Source organism: Panthera uncia (assembly GCF_023721935.1).
Source record: "Panthera uncia isolate 11264 chromosome A1 unlocalized genomic scaffold, Puncia_PCG_1.0 HiC_scaffold_16, whole genome shotgun sequence".
NCBI classification, from domain to species: Eukaryota; Metazoa; Chordata; class Mammalia; order Carnivora; family Felidae; genus Panthera; species Panthera uncia.
The window spans coordinates 76,719,274-76,741,504 of record NW_026057576.1 but is presented as its reverse complement, the minus strand read 5'-3'; positions in this window follow the sequence as shown (position 1 = coordinate 76,741,504).

Genomic DNA, 22,231 nt, shown 5'->3' with positions numbered 1-22,231 from the left:
TGGGAGGCTGGGAGGCTGGGAGGCTGGTAGACTGGGAGGCTGGGAGGCTGGGAGGCTAGGAGGCGTACCCACAGCAGGGGCCCAAGATGGACTCTGGGTCAACCCAGAAGTAGGTGGTGCAGAACCGGGGAGGGCAGCTCTACCGTCTCCACCACAAACCTTTCACCTCCATTCACTGCGGTTCCTCCGGCTGCCGAAGTCTGGGAGTACATGTCCACTCCCTGCAAAGGTGCATCTGGAGAGTGGCAGCCGTCACATCCCGTCAGCTGGCACTGAGTGACTCACATGCAGATTGGAAAGTCCTTAGTGGGCTCAGTCAGCTGGCCCGAAGCTTCCCCCAGTCACCATGAGGGGAGGAAGAACGGAGAAGGGATACGGGGGACACAAGTGGCAGGACCTGCGGAGAAGCAAGACGCAGGAGCCGGGCTGGACAGGGGAGCCGGCCCTCCTTTTTCTCATGTGCCAACCTCTTCCCCGGGGGCTCCCTTCCCCTCTTGGCCAGCACTCCTGTTGGGCTCGTCCAGGATGGCATGGTAACTCTTTCCCCGTCCACCAAAGGGCCCAAGGCAAAGTAGACAACCACTGCTCCCAAGCTTTCCAGACAAAGAACAGAAACTTAAAGACAGTTATCCCCGGGCCAAGTTTGCAGATAAGTTTGCAGGCAGGTATCCCAGGAGCAGCCTCAGCCTCGGCACATTGGTGGGTGGCACTGGGAGCCCAGAGCTCTGCTCCAGGGCATATTCAATGATATAGGGAGGGTCGTTCAAGTCTGTGTTTGCAGTCAGATTCCAGGTACAGGACAGGCTTTTCCCCGGAACGCCTTCACCAGGAGCCCATTGGAAGCAAGCAGCCACCTGTGGACGGGAGAGGCAGGCTAAGATCTGGGGTCTCCCTCGGGGGTTACGCGCATCGCTCTGCTGGCAGAAGAGTAGATAGGTCATTCTCTGGAACTCAGAGTCTTCCACCAACGAAACCAGTTCCTTCAGGAATTTTAAGGTGCACAGTGACCTCAGGGCCGCTAGTAACTGCTCTGTCCCTTTTGTCTCCGGGGGTGGGGGAGGGGGGGCGTGGGGGTGGAGGCAGGTGCAAACCCAAGGATGCTAACCTGAGCTCCTGGTGCATAGTAAAAGGCTAGTAAATGTAGCCATTCCAATTTTGCCTGTTTCCTCTCTAACTTTTTTTAAATAAGATTCCCCAGGGCAGAGCCCACAGGACAGGCTTCATCGCTCCTCCCCACCCAGCTGGAGGCACAACGCCTTGTGCACAGGGAACCTTACACAGTGCTTTTTGCTTAGCTGATGAAAGGAGCTTACAGAGGTGCACAGACACAATTTATAGATGAGGGAATCAAAGTGAGAAGCAAGGTGACTGTTTTTGAGCAAGGACCCAGATTCTGTCCATCCCGAGCCAGGCTGCCCGGGGCTGTCTCTCTCCGAAGGGCCTCTTTGCCCCTCTGCTGCACGTGCTGTGCTCTCCCAAGCTTTGCACGGGTCGCTCCTTGGGCCTGGAGTGTGATTCCAGATTCCCCTCGCTTACGTTGATCCAGGCTCCGACAGGTTTGTCCTCCCGACACAGAGAGCCCTTCTCTGGGAAGCGCGCTGAGCCCCCTAAATGCTGGCGAGGGCTTCCCCTTCGCTATCCACAGCCCCCTCCTAAAATAGAAAAGCCCACACTCATGTGCGTTCACGCATTAACTTCTCTACAATCTCAAGCCAGTCAGAGGCCGCGCTTGTTTGCTCACTGGCAGCCTCTGGCCTGGCCCCGGCACCTGCCCTCGGCGGCCGTCCCGTGGGTGTTTGCAGATCGAATGCACGAACTATTACAGCTTCCTTTTAGTAAGTGCTTCTCAAGTGCCAACTTCTGCGCCTGCCTCTTCACAGGAGGACCCCAATTCTGAAGACAAATTTATAAAGTAGATAGTAATCATGCCATATTTAAAGAACAGGAAAACATCTTTGAGTCTAGAGCGATGTAAGATCTAAGATTTAAGATTTAAAATTTAAAAACATCCTTTGTTTAAAAAAATGTTTTTTAATGTTTATTTTTGAGAGAGCAAGTGAGACAGAGCATGAGCAGAGGAGGGGCAGAGAGAGAGGGAGACACAGAATCTGAAACAGTCTCCAGGCTCTGAGCTGTCAGCACGGAGTTTGATGCAGGGCTCGAACTGACAAACGGCCTGAGCCGAAGGCGGACGCTCAACCAACAGAGCCACCCAGGCGCCCCCAAATGTAAAAGCGTCCTTAATCCTAGAGAGATTAAAAACTGACCTAAAGTCCCACAGGCAAGAAATGGTGGAGACTTGGTCTCACGCCACCAGCTACGGGCCGCTACGCAGAGAGCACATTGTGCGTGGCCGAGATGCTGCCCTGGGAGGCGGGTCTGGGCCGCCCGCAGTCCAGCTGAGGCTCCCGGAACGTGGACAGGGAGTTGAAGGAGGCCCAGGGCTCACATCGTATCCTCCATGAAGCCGTTCCGGGCCCTCGAAAAGCACACTGGTTTCTCTCTTTTTGAGTGTTGGTAATTGACCTTCCGCGACTCCTGGTTTTGCAATTGGTTGTGTCCTGTGCTAACTGGGCTACACCCATTTCTAACTCACAAAGCCTACATCCACCAGGCGTGGCCGGCCGCCTCCTGTCCCCTGTGACTCAGGCACCCAGCGGGCCAGTGGGGACCCAGGGTCGAGTGCGTGCAGGAAGCAGCCGGGCAGCCGCCCAGCTTTCTCCCACACCACCCCTCCCACCAGCCCCGCATTACGTTTAACGCTTCTGCAAATGATTCAGTTTGCCTTCTTCACACCACAACATGCACTTTGGGCTGGAGGAAGGGATCCCCGAGGAGAAAGAAGGTCTGAACCAGAAAAGAGCCCCTGTGCTTGGGCTCCCTGGCTGTTCAGGGAAGGGGCAGCCGCAGGCGGCACCAGAGCCCTCCTTCTGGGGGAACCGCGGGTCAGGGACGTCTCAGGAGCCTGAGCGCCTAACGGGGAGCCTGTGGCCGCGACCCAGGCCAGCCAGGGTGGAACGTGCTGGGCCCCTGGGAATCCCGCCGAGGGCCATGCACGCTGCCCTCAGCAGCACACTGACCCCGGGGGATGCCAGACGTGTCTACCGTGGGGGCTTCTGAACAACCCTCTGAGGTCGGAAACAGGATTCCAAAGATTCAAGTTTCACCTGTTTCTATTCAACACATATCTGTTTAATACCAAGCAGCCAAAGGCAACCAACCTTCCCCAGATCTGACCCTTCCACTGCCTCCCTGCCAAGCATGAGCTCCTGGCCTGTGCATTGACCTTGGAGGCGGGGGGCCCGGTGGACCGCAGGGCAGTGGCCAAGCACTTGAGGCAGGAGAGGAGGGGACTCTTGACGCCCGTGTGTGAACACCTTCCAGCACCCAGTTAGGATCCACAGAGGTGTTAACCTGCCTGGATTGCAGGAAAGGTCCGGATGGTACACACTCTGGGCTTTGTGGGCCCTGTGGTTTCTGCCGTGACTACAGGCAGGAAGGTTGGAGCCAGGATTGGAACTGAAGGTTATCTGAACCTAAAGCCCCTGGGCTCTTCCCTCGCCTCCCCCGAAAAAAAGTGACTGCTTACACTGACATGTACACGAATGCCAGACCTTGCTTCAGCACGTTTTGAAATGATCATATGTGGGGGCACCGGGGTGGCTCAGTTGGGTTGAGCATCAGACTCTTGATTTCCACTCAGGTCATGGTCCCAGGGTTGTGGGATCGAGCCCCCCAGTGGTGCACTGTGCTGAGATTCCCTCTCTCCAGGGTGCTTGCTTGGCTCAGTCGGTTAAGCGTCTGACTTCGGCTCAGGTCACGGTTTCACGGTTCCTGGGTTCGAGCCCCGAATCGGGCTCTGTGCTGACAGCTCAGAGTCTAGAGCCTGCTTCCGATTCCGTGTCTCCCTCTCTCTCTGCCCCTCCCCAACTTGCGCTCTCTCAAAAAAAGAAAGATTCTCTCTTTCTGCCCTTCTCCCCCACTCGTATGCCCTCTCTCTCTGAAATAAAATAATAAACAATTTTAAAAAAACAATTAACTATGTGATCCCCACATGTCAAGAGTGTAACTTATTTGACCCTCCCTATGCTGTAAGAATTACCTTTACCTCCAGTTTAGAAATGAGGAAACCGAAGCACAGAGAGTACTAGTTACTTGCCTGGGTAACACAGCTGACCGGGGGAGCTGGGATTTGAACCCAGGCAGGCCACTCAGAGAGTCTGGGCTCCTAACTGCGATGTTAAAATACAGGTGAACCAAACAGCCGTCATCAAGATGTTGTGTAAGTCAGCATTAGCTTGGGTGATAAGGACCCAGCGACCTCAGAGTTTAGAGGAAACCCCATGAGGGACAGAGCTGTCAAAGCAGTCCTCTTGAATGAGGGGGCAGGTGTGGGGGTGGAGGGCAGCAGGAGACAGGGACAGGCTCTGTGGAACTGAGTCATTTGCTCTTGATCCAGACACCTTCTGTCTACCCATAACCAAAATTTATTGAGCACTTACAAAGTGACTTACCTCATTAAGCACTTTCACTGTCCTAAAAGACAAATTAATCTGCTTTACTACTTAGATGATCCGAGAATATGAAAACTAAGCATGGCTTGAAAAACCACCTAGAGAGTTCCAGCTGCCGTCCTGAAGGAAAGGCTGGCTCAGGATGCCGCAGGAAGCCTGACATCTGGTCTCCCACGCTGTACTGTCGTTTTCTGGGACGCTTAACAGGCAAGGCTTTTCCTTGTTCAGGTGGCGGAGCATCCCATTCAAAGTGGCCCAGGCCACGAAAGGAGAGCTTAGTGGCCTCGCACTGGAAGGTCTAGAGTCATTCCCTCAAAGCGAAGTCAGCCCTCTCCATGAGGTGGGAACGGACACTGACGTCCTGAGGGCAAGTGTGTCCGCCCTTCTCAAAGGCCCTGGGTAGGTGCCTCATCCTTAATTGCCACCATTTCCTCATTACCTCTGCCGCAAATGGCTCAGCGCCCTGATGCAGTGAGTGTAAATCCTCTAAAGTGAGCAGTACTTTGATCCCCCACCTGAGAACTCACATTCCCGCCACCAGCTCCTGCAGGGGAGTCCTTCTGGACCCGGCCCAGAACCTCAGAGGGCCTCCCTGTCAGCTCGGGCTGAGTGGCATACCCCTGAGATCTGCACACCCCCTTTTCAAATGTGTTCCAAAGACTCTGGTCTTGGCGGCCAGGGTGGAGTGAGGGGCAGGGGGCGAGGGGCAGGTGCACAGGGCTGCCTAGTGCTGGGCGGGGGCGTCCGCCTCACGTGCACACACGAGGCCCTCCGGGTGCAAGACAGAGCCAGGGTGGGAGAAGGCGGGGGGCCCGCTGCAGGCCAGGCACAGGGACCCAGTCTCCCCTAGGGCTGACGCGCACACTGAGAAGTCTGGGAATCCTGAATCTGAACCTGGACGTGTACCCCCTAATAAAGGTACATTTGTTCCCAGGGGCAGGGAGACAGAATTGACTGTATTTGACCACTTTTTGGCTTGGTTTTTCCCTGTGGTGCTCGAGGCTCTGTGCTCTTCGATGAATGCAGTAACCACTTTTTCCTTGCGAAACATGGAGAAAGTCCACAGAGCACAGACCGAGCAGGTGTATATGGGAAAGAAACAGACCCGAATCTTGAGAGAATGAGACATGTTGGTAGAGAAGGAACCGGAATGGAAGAGAGGAAGGAGGGAGGAGGCGAGCGGTCATGGATGAAGGGTTGGGGGTGGCAGAGAGGACCAGGAACCAGAGTTGGGGGGGGGCTTCCACATCACCAGGGGGGGGGGGGGGGGCAGGTGGTACACCGCTTCTGATGTTCCCTGGGAAGCGCAAGAAAATTTAACACTGTGAATGTCATGTGGTTAATATTCTGTTTTCTTTGAGGGCTAGTCCAGTGGTTTCCAAGCTGTGGATCCCTGCCCATTGGTATTTACGTTAATAAATAACTACTGTTTCCAATAGACAGGATAGATTGGTAAAGAGCAGACAAGAGCCCGTGGTAAGTATTGCTTCAAGAAATTTGTTTCCGTCAGGTGCATGTATATGTATATATATGGGGTCATGATGTAAAATGTTTTTCTTCCTTGGGGCTATTGTCAAAAAGCTTGGAAGTTGCTGGGCTCTCCTAGGTGACACAGTCACGTTTACTTGTGTTGCATGAGCATTAAGTGGAATAATATGCCCAGAATGGTAGTCATGCCCGGCATACAGCTGGCACTCATGTCATTTGCACCCCCACCTACACGATGTGGAAATGGCGTCTTAGAGGTTAATTCTCAAGGACAGATAGCAGCAGAGATAAGCCTGGAATCCAGATTCCTGTTCTCGGTCTGAAGTGATGTACCCCTCTGAGGGAGGTATGACCAGCTAAGAAGAAGTTGACACTACATCCTGTGTGATTTTAAAGGTTTACCTCAGTACGTGGCACACAGCAGAAAAATAATTCTAAACTCGAAATGATTCCATATAGGAACACTTTTCACTTTTTTATTGAGGCATAAAGTGCAAACCTTTTAAGTAGACAGCTGGATGAATGTTTGCTTTTACAGACTGCTGCATAGCCACCACCCGGATCTGTCAAATCTAGAAGCATCTCTGATGCCCCTTTCAGTCAATGCACTTTACTACCAAAGTTCAGTCTTGCCTGCTTGTAGCTTTACATGCGCAGATTCACACCGTATGAGCTTTTTCACTCAACATTTTGTTTCTGAAATTCATTTGCGCCATGGTCTTGCACAGTGCTTCCTTCTTTTTCATTGCTGTCTACTGTTCCATTTCATGAATACAAGCTAATTTATTATCCATTATCACCTTGATGGATATCTCGTTGGTTTCTAGTCTTTGCTACTATTTATCTAGTCTTTCCTACTAAAAGAGCTTCCAAGAATGTTCTTGTACCCGTGTTTTGGTGGAAACGAGTACCCACTTCTATTGGGTATTTACCCATGCCTGTAGAAGAATTGATATAATTACAGCTTTATATATAACAGAGTTCATCAATGTATTATTTGCAATACAGAAAAAGAAACAACAGAAATCAACAGGGAATAAACAGATCATTAAATATGTAGTCTTGGGCTTCTAGGTGGCTCGTCGGTTAAGCATCTGACTTCGGCTCAGGTCATGATCTCACGGTTCGGTTCGTGGGTTGGAGCCTCGTGTCAGGCTCTGTGCTGACAGCTGGGAGCCTGGAGCGTAATTCAGATTCTGTGTCTCCCTCCCTCTCTGTCCCTCCCTGCCTCACGTTCTTTCTCTCTCTCTCAAAAATAAACTATTAAAATAAATACATACATACATACATGCATACATAGTCTTAGGAACCAATACTTATATATGGATAAGTGTCAATTTTTATTTTTATTCACACCATTTACAAAATGAAAGCATCAAATCAATAAATAAAACCATAGTAGAGTACAAGAAAACATAAGCAAATACTTATGTCTGGCCAAGAAAAGAATTCTTAAATATGAATATTGTTTCTTAAATAAGCCACAATGGAAAATAAAGAAAATGTCTGGGCGCATGGCAATTTTAAACTTCTTAAGATCTATTTGATTCCCGGTCAGTGAGCCAAACCAAACAAAAACAAAACAAACAGACAAACAAAACTTCTTAAGATCCAGAGACATAATGAACTAAATTAAACTCACAGAATAATTCAGAAAAACATGCGTAACAAGTGGTATACATCACAAATGGGATAACCTTACTATAAATAGTTCACACAAAGTTTGGTGAGAAAACATTAGCAACCCAAGAAAAAAGTTAGCAAAACCGGAGGAATGGATTTATAAGATAAAATACATGTTTTTTTTTAAGTTTATTTATTTGTTTTGGGGGGGGGGAGAGAGCCCAGGGGAGGAGCAGAGAGAGAAGATGTAAGGCTTGATCTCACTACCCTGGGATCATGACCTGAGCCAAAATCAAGAGTCTGTTGCTCAAGCAACTGAGCCACCCAGGCGCCCCAAAACACATGTGTTTAATGAACATGAAGACATTCCAACCTTACTAGGAATCAAAAGAGCAAATTAAACCATGGGGACATCATTTTTCACATATCACAAGGTACAAATACTTAGCAATCTCAACACTGAGAGCTGGAGAGAAAGCAGAGAGAGGCATTCTTGGAAGCTATCAGGACGGCTTCTCCGGGAAGCAACTCAGTACCAAACTTTAAAACATTTAGTCCCTTTAGACTTGCATTTCCACATTCAGGAATCCATCCCTTGGGAATAATGCAAAATGGAAACAAAAATATATGCATAACACGCTCATCAGAAGATTGTTTATCATGGCAAAATACAAGGGGAGAAGTGATACCTGTCAATCGGAAACAGAGAAAAAGGACTGTATGACCTTATGGTGACTTCATGGAGGATGAGGCAGCCATTAAGTGACACTGTCATGCAGAGCTAGGGCAACTGGCCCAGTGGCACTTCCGTCACACCCTGAGGACCAGTGTGAGCAGCCTCACTGGGCAGGACAGACTCGGGACAGCAGGTGCAGTGCAGGGCCCCACCATCCGTCCATCACCCTCCAGAGCAGAAGCAGCAGTCTGACCCACGCAGATGGTGGTCGCAGGACCTGTAGACCACGGAACTGGAGAATCGCCACTGTAGAGTCTTCAGGACCCTGGATAGTCCCAGGGTGGTGCTGAGGGTGGAGCGAGGAAACAGCTGGGTGTGGTCCTGCCCCCTGCACTTGACCCAGGGAAGTTTCTCCTGGCCCCCAGGCAGTGAAGTTTGCTGTGGGTTCATCAAGCTGAGTTCCGGATGGAGGTCTGGGGGTCACACTTGCTGGGGGACAGGAAGAGCTGGAGAAAGACACAGTACATATCAACAGATAAATGAAAGTCCTTAAGGGACCCCCCCCCCCAAAAAAAAGTGTCGGACCAAACACAACAAAGGGCTAGACATTGTTCTTTGGCAGGTGGGAGACCAAAGTGAAGTGAAGTGAAGGGTGGTCACTGTTCCTGCACTCCTCTCTTGAACTTGGTGTTGTGCTGAGCTAAGAAAATGCTCTTGGTACCCAGGAGAAAGAGGATGGAAAGAATGACGCTCCCTAGCTCACGGTCAGATGAAAGGGAACAGCCGCGGGTGCACTCGGCTCAAACCCGACGGTTTGCATGACGTGATACCGTAACTTGAATTTCTTCACAGAGTTAAGTCGATGGCAAAAATCTGGCAGATTTCCCTTGCAGCAGCTTTGTACGTTCTCCCAAAGATGTCCCCAGAGGTAGCAATAATGTGTGTGGAGTCATTTCGTGCGTGTTACCATCTTTATCCACGGCATGAACCCTATCATCACGGCTCGCATTTCAGTGGTGAGTCGCTACATGCTCAGGGATGTCATCTGCTCCAAGATCAGAGCCACCATTCTGCCCAAATCCAGGGACAGTGGTCCTGATGTTGTGTGTGGGCCTCTGCAGTAGTTTCCACCAACCAGAAGTGGATGGTAAAAGGTGGCACTCAAACCTACGTTCTTTGTCAGCTTATTCCAGAGCGTCACCTGTACTTAAATCTGCAAGGGAAGGAAGATTTCTGTTCTATCCTCTGTCTTCCCACATCACAAAATATAATTTATGTGGCAAGTAAGTTTCCTGTCATGTGCATGCTCAAGTTTTAAAGTTTTGTTTATCATTATTTACTTTTGAGGGAGAGAGAGAGAGAGCATGAGCAGGGGAGGGGCAGAGAGAGAGGGAGACACAGAATCGGAAGCAGGCTCCAGGCTCTGAGCTGTCAGCACAGAGCCTGACGCAAGTCTCAAACCCACGAACCGCAAGATCATGCACGACCTCAGCCGAAGTTGGGCATTTAACCGACTGAGCCACCCAGGGCGCCCCTTAAGGCTTTATTTTTTTTAGAGCACTTCTATGCTTATAACAGCACTGCGCACACAGCCTCACCATTATTACCATCACTCACCAGAATGGTACACTTCTTACCCAGGATGCATCTTGCAAAGTAGATTTCAAAATACGAGAAGGATGTTTGCATCGAAATAAGAGTTATCTGCTACAAAGACACAGAGATGACTCTACCGCAGGAGAGTGATAGGGCGGGGGGGGGGGGGGGGGGCGGTTAACCTCTCTCTACCTGTTGAGCCCCAGATCCCAGATGGCAGATTTGTCCCTAGCTCTAAAAAATATACAAGCTCTAGCTACCTGGAATTTAAATAAAAACTTAACAAACACATACGTGCTTTGTCCTGAGAGGTTTCTGGAATTAAGAATTAGAATAAACAAATCCTACATTACCGTAATAGTACATGAGAAATAGACTAAGATTTTATCTATTAATCCCCTTTTTTTGCAAAATTACATTTTGTCCCCTAGAGATCCTCAGCTTTTTCTTTCTGATTGGCTCCATTCATTTTTCCCCCTCTAGCAATGGTTAGAAAATAAACCATCACTTTTCTGGAACTATACATAGAAATATTTATTAAAAACCTACTAATTTGTACTATATATCCACTTCACGCACGTTTTTCCAGAATGCACAATATAGGACAAGAAGTAGCGAGGGTTTAGTCATAAACTTTGACTCCTCCTCCAGAAGACTCAGATTTGCCAACCTCACCCAATCCCTTCATCAGGAGGTGCTGGGATGGATTCTTCTAGAAACCTTGAGGTCAATGAGCTCCTCTACAGCTCATAGCCCTGTAACTTGGGGTCGCACTCAGAATGTAGGTTTCCCGGATCACCTCTTTCCCCTCCTCACTCCACCCCCTCCTGGCACCCAAATCCACTGCTCCCCTTCCTGGGTCATTTGATGCACCTTCTAGATTTTCCACACGTCGACCTAGAGAAACAAGCCTGTGTATATCCTCAGGTGTCAGCCCTCCACTCCCTAGACAGAAGGTCCACAAGGTCTCTGAGTCTGTGGCCCGCAGATGGTATGACACAGAATACAAAGTCATAACAAACCTTTATTGACTATGTATAATGTGCCGGCCCTTTCCCAGGTCATGATCTCACGGTTCATGGGTTCGAGCCCCACGTCGGGCTCTGTGCTGACAGCTCGGAGCCTGGAGCCTGCTTTGAATTCTGTGTCTCCCTCTCTCTCCGCCCCTCCCTTACTCACACTCTGTCTCTTTCTGTCTCTCAAAAATAAATAAACATTGAAAAAAAAATGTGCCGGCCCTTTATGATTCAAAGGGCTTAATGTACCCGTTCACTTGCGCCTTTCTATAATCGCAAAAATGTTCTAGTAGAGGAAAAAGTACGCAAGTATAACCCAAACAGGTAGAATAGGCAGGACAAGAATGTGTCAAGCATCAACCATGTGGTTCCTTGACAAAGCGGATCCAGGGTAAAGCGGGAATCAACAGCGGCCCAGGGCAGGGCGGAGGGGCCACGAACGGAGGTGCTCTGAGGCTGTGGGGTGAAGAAAGCCGGCCAGCCTGCAGCGGCGAGGACGGGAGGAAAGGTCGGGCACCAGTTTCCATGCCTGTTCCAGAATAACATCGACATTCATCACGCGTGATTGGGGGCGCCTGATAGTTGTCTAATGGCACGACCTCTGGAAATTCTTGACCTGAGCACTCGAAGGGAGCTGCTGGTATAAACAAGTTGCATACGCCACAGGTACTATGTGAACAAGTTCTAACAAGCTGTCAGCTTGAGTCGAGGAAAGGGATTCTGACCCATGTTCCTCTCTGCCCCTCCCCCACTCGCACTCTGTCCATATGTCTGTCTCTCTCTCTCTCTCAAAAATAAACATTAAAAAAAAAAAGAAAGAAAGAGCAAGACGACATTGACTTTGGGGGAGAGTCGGTAATGGGGGCTCTAAGATTCACAACAAGACAGCCATGAGATGGAGGGGACAACGGAGACCCATGTCCAGACATGACAGAGGCCCACACACAACAATCAGGGGCACACACGGATCTCTCTCCGTCCCTGTCCCCCACGAGGTACCTCCTGGCTGGTGCCTCTCTGTGCACCCATGACAGCTCGTGCTGCACCCATCGTGGATGCCAGCACAAGCAAAACCAAGAGAAGGGGACTCAGGTGCCCTCCCAGAGGCCAAGCCCCACTCCCGGCCACACAGTTCAGTAAGCATCTTCACAGATACTACGAAAACTCAACCTGTCATGCATCCCACCCCTCCCACCATCCACCTGCTCCCACGGGGTCATGCTAAGTGGTCCTTGCTTTTCGACCAGCCCCATTTTCCTCCTTTGTTTCCCGAACACTTCTAGTCCATCCTTCTAAGAGTCACCCCACTGTAAACCTGAGTGTGTGTCCTATGGGAACCCAAGCTCTTGCCCTTGGTCCCCAGCTCAGCTCTCCTGCACCTGCACCTGCCATCCTTGTTGACGCCCATGGCTTTGGCCGCACAGACCTTCCAACGCAGAAGGGAAGTGTTCTGTCCCTTGCATTTCCTCCTCAGGGACCCTGGCCCGTTTTACATGCGTCTCTGGATTCCAACCCCTCCCTCTCCACAGATGCCCAGGAGGAGATCCAGGCCTACCTCACCGGATGACTCCTCGTGGTTGTCAAGACTGTGCCTGCTGCCACCCCCCGCTCCCGCTCTGCTCACACCCGTGACCCCCACCCTGCTGGTCCCCCCCAACTCCCGTTCAAAGACTGCTTCTTCCCTGGGCCCCCAGTGGGCTCCTCCTTCTGCCCTTCCCAATGCCAGTGTGATCTGGGCAGCCGGGCCTTCTTCTCACTCACACTCTTGGCATGGCTCTAGCAGCCTGCCCGGGCCCCCAAACTCATCTCCTGTCCAAACCCCTCCGACAGTCTGCCAACATCTTCCCTTGGGTGGCTGGGTCACCTCTCCATTCTCCTTCCGCCACCTTCTCTCAGGAGAGGGCTCTGTGGGTCCCAGTCACCCCGCAAGACTTTCCAGTAGCCATTTCTGACTCTGCCCCTCCTCCCGCATGCCCAAACTCTCACCAAGGTCTACTGAGCCCTTAGTTAAAACTAAAATTAATTATTTTCACCCCTTTGACCATTGAACAGATTCTTGTGTTACAAAATTCAGAAAACCCGTCTTCCACCCTGCCCCAGCCCAGATCCGCACTGTGACTTATATGCCCACCTTACAGCATATCCTCAGTGTGATTATGGGTCACTGTAAACAGAGCTGACACGTTCCTGTTCCCGTCACATATACCCTGCTATTCATTTACACCACCCTTACACCTACTGGGTTTTAGACGGGTGTGCCTTGTTTATAAAAGGGGCACTTGGTTGTTAGCACTATAATGTTTTAATTATTTAATTTAATGTTTGAAATTGTAATCCAGGGGCGCCTGGGTGGCTCAGTCGGTTGAGCGCCTGACTCTTGATTTCAGTCATGATCCCAGGGTCATGGGATCGAATCCTGCATCTGTCTCTCTCTCTCTGTCTTTTTCTCTCTCTCCCTTTGCCCCTACCCCCTCCCTCTCCCTCTCTCTCTAAAAAAGCAAAACAAAATAAATGCTTTGAAATTGTAATCCAGTCATGATTCGGAACACCATCTGTATATTTCCTTACAGGCTAAGATAGATAGATAGGTAGGCAGGTAGCTGGAGACATAGATAAAATTTGATCAGTTCCAAATTGTTGGCATTCAACTTGCTTCCACATTTTTCTTATTCCAGGCAAGACTGAAATGAAGATACTTCAATACATATTGTTTCACATATGTGTATTTGTCTCTATTGCAATCATCAATGCGATAAATACCCTCATAAAGAAATCACTTCGCACATGCACAAGTAATTCCTAGAAGCTAAATCATGGGTCCAGGCATGTGGGCATTTGCCACTCTGATAGATACAGTCAAGCTGCTCAGCACACGTGTTTCTGTTGGTACCACCACAGCCCTGTGTGGGAACCTTGCCCAACATTCTGGCAAACACACTGTGTTATCAAATTCTCAATCTGAGCCAATCTGATAGGTGAATGATTGTACCACTTTGTGGTTTTAATTTGCATTTATCTTATTATGTGAAAGGTTAAGCAAACTTTCATATATTTAAGACTTTCTTGCATGTGCTTATGTTATCATGACATCTGTGCTGTTCCTTCACCCATTTTTACACTACGATTTTGGATTCTTTATTAAATTGTCTTACAGGAGCCCTTAAGGTATTATACAAAGACATAAGAATTAACACTTTATCTGTGATGCTGGCTATGCTTTCTTCCCAGTTCACTTTCTGCACTTTGACTTTGCTTTTACTGTATTTTCTCCCTGCAGGATTGTTTCAGAAAGTCAAAGTCATCAATATTTCTTTCATTTTCTCCTACATTTTATGGTTTTGTGTTTTAATGCTTAAATCCTCAATTCAACTGACGTTTTAGTGAAAGGAGACAGGCATTCAAATTTAATGTGTCTGCAGGGGTGCCTGGGTGGCTCAGTTGGTTGAGTGTCCGACTCTTGATTTCAGCTCAGGTCATGATCTCACGGTTCGTGAGTTGGAACCCCGCGTTGGGCTCTGGGCTGATGGCTCAGAGCCCGGAGCCTGCTTCGGATTCTGTGTCTCCCTCTCTCTCTACCCCTCCCCCATTCATGCTCTGTCTCTCTCTGTCTGAAAAATAAATAAACCTTAACGTGTCTTCAGACATATTTTCCAGGTATGCAAACCCCATTTATTGGATAATCTGTCTTCTCCCCCAGCAAGGTAAAATGCCAGCCTTGTAACACACTCATTTCCCCTGTGTCATTGGATCTTTCTGCACTTAGTTGACCCTTTGATTTAGCAATTTGCATGTAGTTTCTCTTCTTCGGTGAGCTTCCAGAGGGCGCTGTCGGGTCTGAAAGTGCATTTCCTCTTCCTAACGAGCTCATTGGGTAGCCTCCCCTGTGCCATGCATGCCGGCAGAGGATGGGAGCTGCTAGGGTCAGAGACTCGTGACACAGACAACAGTGTGACTGGCTTCTTGTTCCCTCCCCAAGTACCACGGGAGTGCCATGGAGAAGCCCGGTGCATGCTACCTGTGCAGAAGGTTGTCACAGAGCACTCAACGGGCTGGGGGAACCCACCTCTTTTGTAGCAGGAAAGAAGCAAGCCTGCCGTTTGTCCTGGAAGGCGCCATCGCTTCGTATCTCAGGGCGGCTGTCTGCAAACACACTCCTAGAAATGGCTTGAGGGAAGGGAGGTCGCCATGCTTATTTCTTTTACCCAGCCAGCGGTGTGGGAGCCCAAGAGACCCAGGGAACGAGCAGGCACCACTGGGTGGCTGGTGTCGGCTTGCACTTTTGTGCCCACGGGACCACACACGGTATCTGGCACAAAGGAAATGCTTGAAATATATTGATAACTTTGCTAGAATCAAATATTTCACTGGGTTAGTATGAACTGGTCACCAGATAGCATAACCAGCAAGCACGTACCCGTGTTATTTCATACCATGTAAACAGTTCCTTAGCCCACAGACCGAGGTGGGATCAGAACATTGGCTTTTTTAAAAGTCAACCTAACACTGGACTTAACAGAATTAGTAATGTTTGACTAATTACAACTGATTTCCATGGAAAGAAATTTGGAGACTGTGTTTACCAGTTTAATTCCCTAGGATGTGTTCAGTTTGGAACAGGAGGGTAGGAGGGTAGCTTCAAAAAGCATGCTCCGGTTTCAGTGCCCTTAATTTATTTTAAATGGATGAGCCTTATTTATAAGATGGGCTCTTGGTGCTTATCGCCAAAAGGTTTTAATGATGCATTTTCACGTTTGAAATTGTAATCCAATCATAACGGGGAACACCATCCGGTAAACAAAGCTGGGGAAACAAAAAGGGGTTTGGCCTCCTATGGAATGAGCTCGAGACTGCGAACACCATTCAGAAGGCGGAAAAGGGAACTGGGTTAATAATTCAAAGGGAAGAGAAGGACCAAGGGGACTGGCAGCGAGATGCCACGGCACACCAGCTCATTGTATTTAAGGAGCAGTTTGAGACGGGGACTTGCACACAGGGACCATGGGGCTATGGCTCTCTACCTGAGCACTGAATCAGAACGGGGGCAGGGCAGACATGCTTCTGTGGGAGCGAGGGGAACACCTGATGGTACAGGTGCAGGAACCAGAGGCCCTGGGAGCTGTGGTCCTGACCAAATCTCTCAGGGTCACGTGCAAAGCTATTCCCATGTTAACTGTGCAACACCTAACATCAGTGGAATCAAATCAAATCAAATCAAATCAAAAGACACCTTAAAAAAAGATTCATTTTAAAGTTGCCTCGATTCACCTCGTACTTTTCTCATGCATCCCTCCTTCCTCTGAGTGCAAACAAAATTACAATTGGAAGATCGTTTTATTTACCAAGGTGAAGTTCCATTCTTGTTTTCTTATTTCCATATCCCCTTGTCCCGCAATTTTCCTGAACATGTAATTTGATGTGATGTGAGACCGTTGGTAAAAGTTTTGTGCTCGGAGACGAAAATCACTTTCTCTGGCACATATTCTTGGCAAGAAGAGGCTAAGATAGCAGCCTTAAGAATTAATATAAACCACTAAGAAAATGCCGGATGATGGTCATAATAACATCTAATAATTTTTGTGTCCAAGTTATGAGACAATATTGAATAAAAGCTACAAGAGAAAAAAGAAACTTAAACGTTAATCACTTAAGGAAACAGTGCCGTATTATTTAGATAGAAAACGAAGGGCAACGACTTACATTCTAGGTAATTCCTAAAACACATTTGATGCTTAACGAATACTGGACACATGCTTAGTAACTTGGTGATTTTTGTATTTTGGATTGAGGAAGATATCAATTCACCTGAGCAGTGAAGGATATTCCTATTTTTCTATTACTCTATAATGAAAACACAGAGTGACTTTATCCAACGAGGTTAAGTTACTGCATGCATATTGGTTTCCTTTCTAATTCATACTATAAGGGATGTTGGTGCCATCTTGAAATTGTAATACACCTCTACGGTGTAGAAATTTTAAAGTCACATACCAGTTTCCCAAAATAAAAACAGAAAAATGTCAACTCTCAAAATAGCAATATATTCCATTGTCCGTTTGCTTTTCAACAGCAGCCATAAATATGGCTTTTTAATTCTTACTATTTGCTACATAAAAAAGGCAGTCATGGGGCGCCTGGGTGGCTCAGTCGGTTGAGCGTCCGACTTCGGCTCAGGTCATGATCTTGCGGTCCGTGAGTTCGAGCCCCGCGTCAGGCTCTGTGCTGACCGCTCAGAGCCTGGACCCTGTTTCAGATTCTGTGTCTCCCTCTCTCTCTAACCCTCCCCCGTTCATGCTCTGTCTCTCTCTGTCTCAAAAATAAATAAACGTTAAAAAAAATTTAAAAAAAAAAGGCAGTCTTGCAGTATAACAAGTAATTTTAAGAACATTTTTAGGGGCACCTGGGTGGCTCAGTTGGTTAAGCGGCCGGCTTCAGCTCAGGTCATGATCTCATAGTTTGTGAGTTCGAGCCCTGTTGTCGGGCTCTGTGCTGACAGTTCGGAGCCTGGAGCCTGCTTCGGATTCTGTGTCTCCCTCTCTCTCTCTCTGCCCTTCCCCTGCTCATGCTCGGTGTCTCTCAAAAATAAACATAAAACATTTTTAAAAAGAAAAATTTTATATGGAATTCTTATTTTTGTCCTCTTTTAGCAAGAGGCTGGGCTGACATGTAAAAAAGAGCTGGCAGCTGCGGGATACTGGCTGGTGTTTGCAGTGGTCATTCTGAGAACCAGCTTATCTGAACTGACTATCTCCAGTTAACACCCATCCGGGAGCAGAAAACGGCACTAAATGCACCTGCATTATTTTCTTGTGAACCTCACTAATTCGTATTTCCTCAAGCTAGTGCAGTCGATATCCTCTGTTATACATGATCTAAACAAGGTAAACAGTACAATAATAATAATATGTAAGAAGTTAGTCGTGCTTCTGAAACATTGTATGTGGGTGCACAGGACAGGGAAGGCAGGGAATGAAAAGAACAAGATTCTATTTCCACTTGCGATGGAATCATGTATTTACAGTATCAGCATCATGAGAGAATTGTATATGTTTTACTCGTCCCAGAGACTGGTACGGATCGCATTGTATAGCATACATGAGTATAGTGATGAGCTATCCTTACTAGTTATTATTATTGCTATTTTACATATCACCATCTTCTGTCCAACCACAGAGAAAGGCACCAGAAAGGCATGCTTGGCAGTAAAGAAAGCAAATCTTCTGATCTCTTCACTCTACTTAGATAACTCACCTCTAAACGCCATTTCCTACCTTGACTACCTCTAGTAGTTACATTCCCTAAAGACGGATGAAAACAAGTAAAAAGAATGTAATTTTTACATTTAAAGTTGGTAAGTCGTGAGTGTGCAAGTTCACGTTACCTTCATAAAAAATAGCCACATGTGACATTTATTAACTGCCACTTATTACTTGCAGTTTAAAAACGATTTTGTTATCCTTGGCTTTTAAGATACATTTTCTTTCCCATCCGTACTTTTTCAAACGTTGCTTTTCAATATCCCTCAGGATGCCTGGCTTATTCTAAAAACAAAAATTTGAGACTGGCAAGTCGACTTAGTGAAGAAATGCGATAAAAAGCTTGCTTGCAAGACAAACCAATCTTGACTGTAACTCACGTTTACTCCACAATAATCCTGACTTCATATCCTTGTTTGTTTTCATTGTGTTGCCTACGAAGTTTTCCAAAGTCTTAAAGGATCGTTGATACTCAGTTTTCATACAGTAACTGCTCTTGGTAAGTAAATATGCAGATTGAGCTAAAATACATTAGAAAATGTGAACATATTAGCTTGATACTTACCCAATCATAAAAAATAAGCTTTTAAACTGAATGTGTCCTTTCATTTGTCCTCTGATTGTGCCCCGAGTCGCTCATTGTCAGTTTTATCCCAAACTGCTTCTACCCACCTATTTAGAGATTTGTGCACAGCAAGTGTAAGGTAGGTTAGGTTGTAACCAATTTTCGGCCACCTCCCTGGCTGCAGCGTCTTGCAAAAAAGCCTGTTCTGCCTTAGGAGGAAGCACGGCCGGGTGGTGGCACTCTTCACAAGAACGGGTCACATTTCGCTGTTATCTTTAGGTTGGATTTCAAAACAACTCTAGAAAACAGACTCAAAGGCAAGCCTGGGACAGCACGTGAGCTGCAGCAAAGGGGAAGGTTTGTGACTACAGTCCAGTTCCACAAAACGCCGGAGCAGCTGGCAAAGAGCAGGGTGGCTTGTGTCCTGCTCACCACCCCCCCACCCACGCAGCAGTTTACAAACAGGGCGAAAGCTCGCTCCTAGAGCAAACAGTGGGATCAATGAACACGGGCTGATCTTTCCTCCCTAACATTTGCTCTGTTCAAGGACACATGGCTCTCCTCACCGCTCATGCCCCCTCCCTTCTGGAAAATATAGCTGTGTCATTTTAGAGACTCTTTTTTTTAATGTCATCTGCTTGTGATCAACACATTGAGAGGCAGACAATTTTGCTTTGCTCTGACAGAAAACCACAGTAACACCAACCAAACAACGTTTTAACCCAGCAGCTAGAACGCTGACAGCCAATACCTACCCAGGGCACCAATCTGGTCGTGCAAAACGTGAGTTTTGTTATAGGGCCAAGCATCCCAAGAGGGTTATTCTAAGAAGAAACGCTTTTGGTTTGTTTTTGTTTGTTTTACGCTTCAGTAATGTTAGGCAGTCATTCATGTAAAATTTTAATTTCTATCATGGAAAGTCTGTGGGTGGAAGGTCTGTTTTGTTTTGAATTTAGAAATATAGTCTCAAAATTCAAACACCACAAAATCCAGAGGTGAATTAATAAAAATGTTAAGTTACTAACCATAGTCACTTTGTAATTGCTGGTTTATACATTTCTTCAACATATTTAAAATGAAAATGTTGTGAGTATTGGGTTAGCTGTGCTACTACATGAGGATTTTCTCCAAGGAGTTTTGATTCACTGCATACATTTTCCAGAAGAATTCTCATGTTTAAAGTTATAGTAGTTTGCTTCACCTTACGTGTACATGAAATAGTCATTTATTTGAGAAAACCCCTTCTCCCCAGTGAATATTTCAGAAAGACACAAATTGAGATACACAAGTACTTACGATGAGCAAAATAAATACTAAAGTGGAAACCTTCACAATGTCCAAGGAACCAATACAATCTATTAAATCTTGTTGCTTTAGATATTCGAAAAGTCATGCACAGGTAGTAAGTTATCCAAACAGCAGTTACATTCTCTCTTGTAAATCATTCTGTTGCACACAATTAGCATGTTACAAAATTCTTGTGAAATTTCAGTTGAAACATATTAGCAAATATATTTGTGAAAAAAAAAAAAAAAAACAACCAGCTTTGAAAGTGCAGGAAGTCCCCTTATGAATTCTAGATGGGGAAAAGTCTGTCTCTTCCTGGTTCATTCATCAGAGAAAGAGAAATTTATTAAATGAGCTACTGAACCACATTATTTAATACGGCAAAATGTGATGAAATGCTCTACTTTTTAAAAAGACTGAACATGTCCTCTGACATAAGCCTCTGAACTTAAAATCTACACCTTCTAAAGCACATTTTATTTTACTTTATTCTATTTTTTTCCTCATAAAGCACATTTTAAATTAAATTGTCCTTTTAAATTTAAAAGGACATTTTAAACTGAAGCTATTCTAACTGGTCGTATAGTATGCCACTTAACTATCTGCTCAGTTAGTTTTTAGATACAGTTCATCTAGATAGAAAATACTGTCAAACAGCTACACAGGGTTAAGAATTAAAAAGAAAAAAAAAAACTCACAAGCACTAAAACGTTACCTACTTTTCTCCTCCTTAAGTGTGCCTTTGTTACAGGAAACAGAGAAGAGAATTAATGATGCTTACTATTATTTGCATTGTGGATTTGTGGCGCGTTTTTAACGTCTACATTTTTATGAAATTGACTGCTTTATAATAGGTAATTAAATTATTCCAGTAAGGACTTTTTGTTTTAATAAAAGAGTCCTCGTGTACGATTTTATGTAAAGAAAGCAAAACAGGCAAACAGAAAAACACTCCTTGCTAAAAGATACGGCCAGTTAGTTATCCGTAAAACCAAAGAGAACTTCCAAGGGAAGGTCTTGGACCCTGAGAAAAACTTTCATCCAGGCTGCTTGTTGGCAACAGACCATGCGTGGAGAGCAGCTTGGCAGATGTTATTAGCTGACTTTTGCTGAAAAAGTATGGGGGAACAGTTGGAAAATCACAAGGTGTCGAACAAGCTTTAAATAAATAAAGCGCTTATTTGGCAATGGGAAGGGAGGAAGGCAGGGATACCTCTAATGACAGAGTTCCTTACTGTCGGTTTCATGGGCTGACTTCTTAATGAGAATGGAAATTGTACCTCCCACACTTGTATTTTGAGGTTCTAGGACTTCAGAATGACAATTAGTTTGCAATTTTGTACGAAAAGCCACAACCAAAAAGGAAAGAATGGAACAATTGCAAGAAGTACTTTTTTCGAAGAGCTCAGTGGAGCTCAGTATCCCGTTAGGCTGAGTTAGAGGTTGTGCCACGTCCCCGTCTGCTAGTTAGGGTTCCTGAACACACAGGCAGACCCATTCAGACCCTTCCTGTGGGGAGGCGGAAATCATCACAAAGCCAGTAAAACTGGGCCACATTCCCCTTCCACTCCCAGATAAGAATTCCTTCATCCCTCCTTTCCCAGTAGACCTATTGCTAGGCAACATTTGCTAACGGAGGAAGGACAACAAGATCTGAAAGGAACAGGAAGCCGGACTACCGTGTTCACGATGGTGCGCCCAACAGGTGCACACACACGACACACACATGCATGCAGGCACACACGTGAAACGACATTCCCACAGGTATTATTTTTTAAAGCATGACTGAAAATGGAATATGGACTTTAAATATACTTTTTATATATCAAACCCTCCTATGATATATGCCTCACCGATTATTCTTCCCAAATTTATGCGACTCATCGAGAATCATAACGGTGTACGTGCTAAAGAGTAAAAACGCTGTTTTTTGGGGCACATAACATTAACTAGCAGGATCTTTAAGTCACATGCCTACAAGTATGTTAACATATTTATCACCGTTTCAAAACCTACATTTTCCTTAGACTTAAGACTTCATTGCATTTGAAATAAAGACTCTTATAAACTATAGAGGGCATTCAAAGGCAAACTTCCAGGACTTAATAAAAAATAACCAACGTTATTGTTTCCAATTATCTCATGAAGACACACGAATTAAAGAAAGAAAACAGACAAGGGCCTGTTTTGTTAGCCTTCTCAGTCCCTGCGAG